The 11,552-nt window shown below is 31.8% G+C and overlaps 1 long non-coding RNA gene across 1 annotated transcript; it reads right to left on the minus strand.

Annotated features, from left to right (window-relative positions):
- Positions 1 to 1,297: 1,297 nt before the first annotated feature.
- LOC149538996 (uncharacterized) lies at positions 1,298 to 1,791 on the minus strand. Its single transcript, XR_016355867.1, has 2 exons — positions 1,691 to 1,791; positions 1,298 to 1,616 (listed from the first exon to the last, which is right to left on the minus strand). It is a non-coding gene; the product is annotated as an uncharacterized LOC149538996 (long non-coding RNA).
- Between the last annotated feature and the right edge of the window lie 9,761 nt (positions 1,792 to 11,552).

An 11,552-nucleotide genomic window follows, 5' to 3' on the forward strand; every position in this document is an offset into this window, starting at 1 on the left:
TATGAACGTGTCAATATTACTGATGGAATCATGGAGAAATCTCGGATTGGTAAAGTCATGGATCAAGAAATAATGCCAAGGATCAGCAGGCCAACTTCCAACTTCCAGAGAAGATAAGTTTTTTAGGCTACACTGACAAACTTTGCTTTAAAATACATACATTGCTTCAAAAAAATCATGCACTTGGTGATATTTATAAGATTTAATTTGAAGTTTAAAGTTTGTGTGAAGAAATTGTCAGATGGCTATTGTTTTCCTCTCTGTGAATTTGGATTGGAGGGTGTAATAAAGAATTTGATTTGACTACTAATCACATATGTTGGATTTTACAATCCGAGTTATTTTTTCTTTTATAGTTCTCTTTTCATATTTTTATGTCTTAGAGCTCAGTTTTGGCCCAAGTGCTAGTAAGGAAGCTAATTATCTAGAGAAAAAGTATAGTAACTTCTCAAATTTACTCTGCTGCTCTAAAGTACATAAACCATAATCATTCGAAAATAGTCTAGTTTTTTTGCATTATACACATTGACCTATGCCTAAGTGTTTATTATATCTACCTGTTAAGCTACAAAGTCGCAATCTGTGCAAGAATGTTCACATCAAAAGAAAATAAAATTTTCATAAACAATGATGTCAAAGTAAATAGCTAATCTAAAAAACAACCACTAAAAAATGTTATAAACTGAAATAAATGCTGAAGCATTTTCAGGAAATATTGGAAAAGAAATGAAGTATCCATAAGCTCAAAATTTTATATTATGGAGCTTCAAACTTCATTTAAAATCTTGCCTGCAGCATACCAATAGGTCCACAAAACCTTTCTATGCATAGTTGTGGCCGCTCAACTTCTCATAAAATTGAGGAAAACAAACTGGTAAATATACATGTAAAGTCCATTTGATTTGAAGTTGAATATGTAGAAAATTTATACAAAAACCCTTTCATCATTCAAATAGACAAAAAATGTTTCCTTTGCAGGTGCAGCCACATGTAGCATGTCAATTCTGTACAAAGCATTTTGTCAAACCTTTTATGGGTTTACTCTGTAGATTAAGTATTACTGTATTAGCAATATTTTGTTTCATTGACGTTCAACCTATTCTTAGCAGCTTGATTTACAAATAGGCCAACTATGCAATGACTGCACCGTCCATGCATAAAACCACCTGTCTCACTTAGTTACAAAGCATAGGATTCATATAAGCCTGTGCTTTCTAGACAACCAATGCACCCATCAGTCATATTCAACCATCCTATCTAACCCTAACATATATGAAAAAAGAAAATTTGGGCCAACTGCTCATTTGAATAAATTTGATTTGATTTTGAACAGAATTCCTTATACAAAATATTACACTTCAATTTCAATGGAAAGAAAACTTAACTAACCTTGTGTGTGAATGTCCCTGTCGAACAATTCACTTGCTGGTGAAGCAGACCTTCATCTGCTACCTTGTTGCCTGTGTTATGATTGCTATTGCAAACGCTTAGTTTAGTGTGCAAAGAAGACTGTTGCTTGAGAGAATGCCCCACAATTGCATGATTGGAAGCCACAAGAGCATCGACTTACCCAGGTAAAGGTCAGAGACAATTTTACAAAGCCTGTCACCAACATACTGAAGAATTATAGTTAGACATTGCCCTCTAAATACCCATTGTTAAAGTTGTGTGTATATAGCCAGCCATATACCTTATTTGGATGGATACCCATTGTGTATATCAAGAAATCTACAAGTCCAAAGCTTATTTATAGTGGGCATGACAATTGCAATAATGTGAATCATGAGAGGGACTCGCAAGTAAAAAGCACGCGAAGGTCATGAGTGTTTAAGCCAAACCCAAGCATGCAAGAAAACAAATAAACAAGGCCATAGTGGTAATGAATTAAAAACCCATGAAATATAACTGACCTCAATGGAAACCTTACAGGTCATTTCTATTAGGGCACAACTACATTTTTGTTCAACAAACACAAAACTAGATGAACCAAAAGAAAAAGAAAATGCAAACAATTGAACGAAAGTTGAAATTCCCACCATAGACCCAATTTTTTCAACACTTGAAACTCTCTGAGGGGGCCTCGCAAAATAAAACCATGAATAGATCCTACTGCCCTAGCTTCAGAAAAAAGAATTGCATAATAAGGGTTAGTGTTAATAGATGATTAAAGGTCAGATTTGATGTGAGGGAAAGAATTGGACCATCAAAGTCAAGCAGCGGAAGATAATTTATGGTGATCTTATCAACGAAGTAATTACATCAAAACTCAAATAGCTGAACGCCACCAACTGTAACATTAATTAATGTTTAATCGATTTTGAATTTGCAATCACTTGCCACCGACAGAGTACAGATGAAAATGTTTGATTAGCCCAGATATGCGATGGTAGACAGTATTTATGGCAGAGTTACGTATGCTAGCAAACTTATTAAATAAATGATGTTGGAGAGTATTTAAAGCGATGGTGACATTTTTTTGGAATTAAAGTTGGAGAATATTATCTTTCTCATTGCTATTTTCTATGAGAACCAATAGGATTGTAAATCATTTGTATTATTAAATTCTAATAAATATATGAAAATTATCAAACTATATCATATGCAAATATGTTTAAAAATTCTAAAATTTGATTGGACAAAAAGAAATATAAGTGCATTCAACGAAAACAATAGTTCCCTGCCGAAGGCACAAACTAATAAATAAATATGTTTATAAACTAATAATTCTATACTTGAATAACGAAAAGATATTAATCTCCTAATGTGGAGTGAGTCACCTATGGTCGTAACCCTTTGCTACTTGATTACTGGTGATCAATAGTTGTGACACTAAATAAACTAGCTTATATATATATATATATATATATATATATATATATATATATATATATATATATATATATATAATGCCGAGAGTCATCCTTCTCGAGGCACCTATTTTAATTCAAATCGTATCCAACACAAAAAAAACCATTACAATTTAAATTAAAATAGGTGCCTCAAGAAGGATGACTCTCGGCATTATATATATATATATATAAGCTAGTAGCAGTCGTCGCGAATATGGAAGATATGATAATAATTTTAATATTATATATATATATATATATATATATATATTCTAATTTTTTATTTTTGATAAAATTAGTATCGATTTATTTGTTTATATATATATATATATATATATATATATAAGTATATATATCTAAGTTTAACCCTAACCCTAACTCTAACTCTATCTCTATCTCTAACTTTAATTCTCCCCCTAACCCTAACCTTAACCCTCTATAATCCTAAATCTAATGCTAATTCTAACCCTAACCCTAATTCTATCCCTAACCCTAAGCCTTACTATAACTCTAATCCTAACTCTAATTCTAACTCTAATGCTAATTCTAACCCTAAATCTAACCCTAATTTAAACCCATATTCTAACTCTAACCCTAACTCTAACTCCAACTCTATCTCTAACCCTAACCCTACCCCTACCCCTAATTCTAACCCTAACTCTAACTCTAACTCTAACTCTAACCCTCACTATAATATAACTCTAACTCTAATTGTAACCCTAACACTAACCCTAACTCTAACCCTAATCCTACTCATAATCCTAATCCTAACACTATATATAATGCTAATACTAAACCTAACACTATATGTAACTCTAACTCTAATCGTAACCCTAATTTTAATCGTAAACCCAATCTTAATTCTAACCCTAACTCTAACTTTAAACCTAAATCTAACCCTAAAGGTTACCCTAACTCTAGCCCTAACCCTAAATCTAACCGTAACCCCAACTCTATCTCCAACTTTAACTCTAGCTCGATCCCTAACTCTAACTCTAATTCTAACCCTAACCCTAACCCTAACCCTAGCCTCAATTCTAGCCCCAATTATAACCCTAACACTAACACTAATTATAACCCTAACCCTAATGCTAACCCTAACTCTAACCATAAACCTTATGCTAACCATAATCCTAGCCCTAATTCTAACCCTACCTTTAACTCCAACTCTTGTTCTAATTCTAATTCTATCACTAAATCTAGCTCAAATCCTACCTCTAAATCTAACCCTAACTTTATTTGTAACCCTAATTCTAGCCCTAACCCTAATTATTACCCTTACCCTAACTCTAGCTCTAGCTCAATATGTAACCCTAATTATATTTGTAACCCTAATTCTAACCCTAACCCTAATGCTAACTCTAACTCTAATTGTAACTCTAATTCTACCCCTAGTCTTAACCCGAACCTATACAACCCTAACTCTAACCCTAATTGTAACCCTAACCCCAATTCTAGCTCTAACCCTAACCTAATTGTAACCCTAACTATAACTCTGTTCCTAACTCTAACCCTAACTATAACTATAACTCTAATTCTTACCCTAACCTTAACCCTAACCCTTATTCTAACCCTAGCTCTAACTCTAATGCTAATTCTAATCCTAACCCTAATTCTTACCCTAAATCTAACTCTAACTCTAACTCTAACCCTAACTCCAACTCTAACTTTATCCTTGATTCTAACCCTACCCCTAATTCTAACCCTAACTCTAACTTTGACTCTTTTTGTAACCCTAACCCCTATATTAACCCTCACCCTAACTTTGACTATAAACCTACCCCTAATCCTAACCCTAACACTATATATAACTCTAATTCTAACACTAACCCTAATTCTAATCCTAATCCTAGCCCTAACTCTTACCCTAACCCTAATATAACCCTGATCATAATTCTATCTCTAACTTTAACTCTAACTCTAACTTGAACCCTAACTCTAACTCTAATTCTAACTCTAACTCTTATACTAACACTAACACTAACACTACCTCTAATTTTAACTCTTACTCTAATTGTAACCCTAATCCTAATGCTAATCCTAACCATAACCCTAACACTAACCCTAACCCTAACCCAAATGCTAACCCTAACCATAACCCTAACTCTAACACTAATTCTAATCCTAACCTTAATTCTAACCTTAAATATAACCCTAACTCTAACTCTAACTCTAACTCCAACCCTTATTCTAACTCTATCTCTAACCCTAACGCTAACTCTTATTCTAACCCTAACACTAACCCTAACTATATTTATAACCCTAATTCTAACCCTAGCCCTAATTCTTACCCTTACCCTAACCCTAACTCTATCTCTAATCCTTAGTATATTTCTAACCCTAACCCTAATCCCAACTCTAACTCTAATTTTAAACCTAACCCTAACCCTAACCCTAACTCTCTTTGTGCCTACTCTCTAGATACACCTCATAATCTCTTTTTCTCTCTCTCTACATAAAACATGCCTCTATAAGAAACATAATATGAGCTCCTTCTTGTCTACATATATGTTCTCTCTCTCTCTCTCTCTCTCTCTCTCTCTCTCTCTCTCTCTCTCTCTCTCTCTCTCTCTGGGTGTGTGTATATACATATTATCACTTATAAAAAAAATTATTATTTCTACATACTTGTACATATAGGGTTAGGCTAAGGTGTATAATTTACTAAATGATTAGTACAATCATATATAGAGTAAGAGTTATAGTTAGGATCCAAGGTTTACAATTTCATTTATATGACACTCAGTGTTATGGTTAGGGTTAATAAGTGGTTAAATATTACACTAAAATAAGGGACAGGGTTAAGGGAAGTATGAGATTTAGGTGTAGTGTTGGAGTATTTGGAGTACAACTATGGTCAAATTTGCGATATATGTTATACAAATGACTCAAATAGTGGAAAAATTAATTCATGAAAGGGAAGTTATAAGTCCCAACACAACAATTCAGATGATGTTAAAAGTATGAAAGAATATATAAGAGTTAATTTTATGAAAATTATTTCTCCATGATGATCCCTAACTCTAACCCTAACCCCAACCCCAACTCTATCTTCAACTTTAACTCTAACTCTAATTCTAACCATAACCCTAAACCTAACCCTAGCCTCAATTCTAGCCCCAATTATAACCCTAACACTAACAGTAACACTAACACTAAAACTAACACTAATTATAATCATAAGCCTAATGCTAACCCTAACTCTAACCATAACCCTTATGCTAACCATAATTCTAGCCCTAATTCTAATCCTACCTCTAACTCCAACTCTTGTTCTAATTCTAATTCTATCTCTAAATCTAGCTGAAATCCTACCTCTAAATCTAACCCTAACTTTATTTGTAACCCTAATTCTAGCCCTAATGCTAATTATTACCCTTACCCTAACTCTAGCTCTAACTCAATCTGTAACCCTAATTATATTTGTAACCCTAATTCTAACCCTAACCCTAATTCTAACTCTAACTATAATAGTAACTCTAATTCTACCCCTAATCTTAACCCGAACCTATATAACCCTAACTCTAACCCTAATTCTAACCCTAACCCCAATTCTAGCTCTAACCCAAACCTAATTGTAACCCTAATTATAACTTTGTTCCTAACTCTAACCCTAACTATAACTCTAACTCTAATTCTTACCCTAACCCTAACCCTAACCCTAATTCTAACCCTAGCTCCAACTCTAATGCTAATTATAATCCTAACCCTGATTCTTACCCTAAATCTAACTCTAACTCTAACTATAATCCTAACTCCAACTTGAACTTTATCCATGATTCTAACCCTACCCCTAATTCTAACCCTAACTCTAACTTTGACACTTTCAGTAACCCTAACCCCAATATTAACCCTCACCCTAACTTTGACTATAAACCTACCCCTAATTTTAACCCTAACACTATATATAACTCTAACTCTAACACTAACCCTAATTCTAATCCTAATCCTAGCCCTAACTCTTACCCTAACCCTAAATCTAATAAGGTAACTTTAACCCTAACCCTGATCACAATTCTATCTCTAACTTTAACTCTAACTCTAACTTGAACCCTAACTCTAACTCTAATTCTAACTTTAACTCTTATACTAACACTAACACTAACACTACCTCTAATTTTAACTCTTACTCTAATTGTAACCCTAACCCTACTGCTAATCCTAACCATAACTCTAACACTAACCCTAACCCTAACTCTAATGCTAACCCTAACCATAACCCTAACACTAACCATAACCCTAACTCTAACACTAATTCTAATCATAACCTTAATTATAACCCTAAATATAACCCTAACTCTAACTCTAATTCTAACTCCACCCCTTATTCTAACTCTAATTCTAACTCTATCTCTAACCCTAACTTTAATTCTTATTCTAACCCTAACACTAACCTTGACTATATTTGTAACCCTAATTCTAACCCTCACCCTACTTCTTACCCATACCCTAACTCTAACTCTATCTCTAATCCTAACTATATTTCTATCCCTAATTCTAACCCTAACCCTAATCCCAACTCTAACTCTAATTTTAAACCTAACCCTAACCCTAACTCTCTTTGTGCCTACTGTCTAGATACACCTCATAATCTCTCTCTCTCTCTCTCTCTCTCTCTCTCTCTCTCTCTCTCTCTCTACATAAAACATGCCTCTATAAGAAACATAATATGAGCTCCTTCTTGTCTACATATATGCTCTCTCTCTCTCTCTCTCTCTCTCTCTCTGTGGGTGTGTGTATATACATATTATCACTTTAAAAAAAAAAATTATTTCTAGATACTTGTACATATAGCATTAACCTAAGGTATATAATTTACTAAATGATTAGTACAATCATATATAGAGTAAGAGTTATAGTTAGGATCCAAGGTTTACAATTTCATTTATATGACACTCAGTGTTATGGTTAGGGTTAATAAGTGGTTAAATGTTACACTAAAATAAGGGACAGGGTTAAGGGAAGTATGAGATTTAGGTGTAGTGTTGGAGTATTTGGAGTACAACTATGGTCAAATTTGCGATATATGTTATACAAATGACTCAAATAGTGGAAAAATTAATTCATGAAAGGGAAGTTATAAGTCCCAACACAAAAATTTAGATGATGTTAAAAGTGTGAAAGAATATATGAGTCAATTTTATGAAAATTATTTCTCCATGATGATGTGAGAACATTATATATTGTTGAATTTTTAATAATGCTAATGCAATTTTTATTGCAATGATTAAGAATTGTAATCAATAAATCTCCCTATCATTAAGGAATCAATTTAGACTTATGATTTTCTTTCTTAATTAATATATTTAGTAGCCACATATATAATCTAATTAAATAATGAAAATATAAACTAAATATATGATTCGTTTATTTTAAATTAATCACTAACTTTAATAAAATACAAATTTTATTGACAAGGTGACCTTCTTGTCCGCATCAACAATTAAATTTAATTATGAAACATTAAAAATATAAATATTTTGAAACATGCAAATATAAAACTATTATGAAACATACAAATCTAAACATGGAAACCAAAAGTATTTTGAAATATGCAAATCTAAAACTAATGTAAAACATGCAAATGTAAAACTAAATTGAAACATGCACATTAAAAATCTACAAAAGAAATTTATTATCAAATATCTAAATCAAAAAGTTTTTGAATCCTAAATCTAAATCAAACATACAAGGCTAAACTCTATGAAACTTTAATCTACTCATGTTAAAAAACTCTAATTGCTCCAATAATCTTCATCTCTTCCTCCTTGCAAAAACACAAAATGAAAATGAAATGAGGAGCATTTGTTTTATAATTTCTGAGAGAACCCTCATATCTCCCAATAGATGTCTTTTGACATTCCATGAATTTGTTTCAAATTCCCCCACTCCTCACAAAAAATAAGCATGAATGTGCATGCAAAAATATATTTAACAAAAAGAAAATGTTTTATATTTAAAATTTTAATTAAGTTATTTCAGCCTTATTTTCTTGCGTTCTATTTTTTTGGCCTTATTTTTTCAGGTTCTATTATTTCAAAATCCATTTGGCTTAATATTATTTTGGCTAGCTATTATTTTGAATATTTTATTTTATTTTATAATTCAATAATGTTAAAATATATACTAAATATATTATTTATCTACTTTAAATAAATCATTAACTTTAATAAACTATAAATTGTATTGATATGGTGGCATTCTCATCCAGATTAATGATAAAATTATGCTTTGAAACATGAAAATATAAATACTTAGAAACATGCAAATATAAAACTATTGTGAAACATTCAAATCTAAAACATGCAAACCAAAACTATTTTGAAATATGAAAATCTAAAACTAATATAAAACATGCAAATATAAAACTAATTTGAAACATGCACTTTTTAAAATATGTAAATGAAAAGTATTATAAAATATATTAATCAAATAGATTTTGAATACAAATCTAAATCTAAACCAAACATGCAAGACTAAACTATTAAATGCAAGCCTAAATAGTTATGAACAAAATTCTAAATCTAAATCAAATTAATTAAAATTTAAATCTAAATCAAAGTAGAATATTACAACTAATTTTGAATTTCAATTTACATCTACATCTAAATCTAAATGAAAATGTAAATAAAAAATAGAAATTTCACCTGCAAAAATGTTACTCCAAAACTTCAATCTACTCCTATTCAAAAACTCCAATCTAATCCTCCAATAACCTCCACCTCTTCCTTCCTACAAAAACATAAAATGAAAATGAAATGGTGAGCCTTGGTTTTATAACTTCTGAGAGGCTCCTCATATCCCCCAACAGATGTCTCTTCACATTCCACGAATTTGTTTCAAATTCCACCACTCCCCACAAAAAACAAGTATGAATGTGCATGCAAAACTATATTTAACAAAAACAAAATCATATTGAAATTATTTTGCCCCTATTTTTTCAGGCCCTACTTTTTCGAGCCCTATTTTTTCGGGTCCTACTTTTTCAGGCCCTACTTTCTCGGGCCCTAGTATTTCGGGCCTATTATTTTGTTTGTAACTCTCAACACATCTTTTTGATTGCCAAATAACATTCCATATTTTAATTTCGTTTGTAACTCTCACCAAATCTTTTTGATTGCCAAATGGCATTCCATATTTTAATTTCATTTGTAACTCTCACCAAATCTTTTTTCCTTACACAAATTATTCTTTGAAATATTCTTTGTGCTAGGAAGTGTTTCTCCCATTGTATATGCCTCTTGGCATAATAAATGGACAGTATATAAGTCGAAAAGATTAAAAAACATAAGGGGATATAACATAGATATTTATCTCATTGTTCGATTAGCATGAAGATCTATAAACCCCCTGTGGCGAATTGGTAGTTTACAAATCACCCATGAATGAGCAAACATAGGAATTAATACGAAAAGAGTGATGCCACATAGGCAAAGGTGGACTCACATACAAGTGTACATATGATAAAGAAAAGAGAGGACTATACGGTATCCAAGTACAAAAGTGCCATTGACATAGTGATGTGGAAGTAATTGCCGCCCAAGTACGAATACGAGTTGTAATGCAGAGTTGACGTAGATCGAGAAGTCTTCAAACAATACAGATGGGGGAGATAGTTAAGTAGACGACCCACCAATATGTTAGTGCACATCGAACAAGGCCATTAACATCGAAAGTGTTTGAGAATATATGATCCCATACACAAGCTATAGAATTATGCCACAATTATCGATAAGGGTAAAAGGACATCGGATTGCACGTACAAAGGTAAGTATATTTTCTTTATTAAATGACTAGGATAATGTATACTATATACTGGTTATATTATTATTCCCATTTTATGTAGATAATAAATACAAGAAATTGCCAAGGTATTGTTATTGGTATTGGTTTAAGAAGTGATACTTATGAATATAAGTTAATTAATTATTTAGTAGATATATTTCTTACGAAATGATTAAGAACCCATAGTGCCAGTATAAGGACATTGCTCACCTATATAAATGGCTTCATGCCAATATAGAGTCATGAGTCATCCTTATCTAAATGGCTAAGATGGGGATTGATGGAATCTTATAGTGCCAGTGCAAGAAGTGAGATCTTCATATAAATGGCTATCGTGCTAGCGTGAGAGATGAGTAACCTTGTATAAATGGCTAGATGATAATGAGATAATGGCCAGAACTATGGCAAGAATAGTATATATATAATTGTTAGTATTTAAATCTAATATTTATTTTGCAAGCATTAGTATTTCAAACCAACCCTAATAGTGGGGACATTACAAAAATGTTCCTTATTGTAATGCCTTTTTGGGATACATATAAACAATCTTTGAGTGATCTTTCAAGGAACATGCCTTAAAATGACATCTTTAATCATCCATTTGGACAACGACACTATGATTGATAATGATCGACTTTTCATTTTAGATTTTAGATATAGGTACACCACATAATTATCCTTTCATTTTTATTCATGCCTTGAAAGTTTCAATTTATGTACTTGTTAATATCATTCATTTATGCTCAAATCTCAATTGCATAGTCTTTCAAATTACTCAAACAACCACTTAGAGAAATAAAGGAAAATAAACTCCAAGGATGATACTAAATTGACTCTCTTGGAAAAAGAGTTGGTCTATCATATTTATCTCTAATTGACTTCGTATTCTAATGTAATCAAGAGAATTTATCTAATTCC

The sequence above is a fragment of the Cupressus sempervirens genome, chromosome 9, assembly GCF_028749045.1.
Source record: "Cupressus sempervirens isolate cs-2001-9-10 chromosome 9, ASM2874904v1, whole genome shotgun sequence".
In the NCBI taxonomy this organism is placed as follows: domain Eukaryota; kingdom Viridiplantae; phylum Streptophyta; class Pinopsida; order Cupressales; family Cupressaceae; genus Cupressus; species Cupressus sempervirens.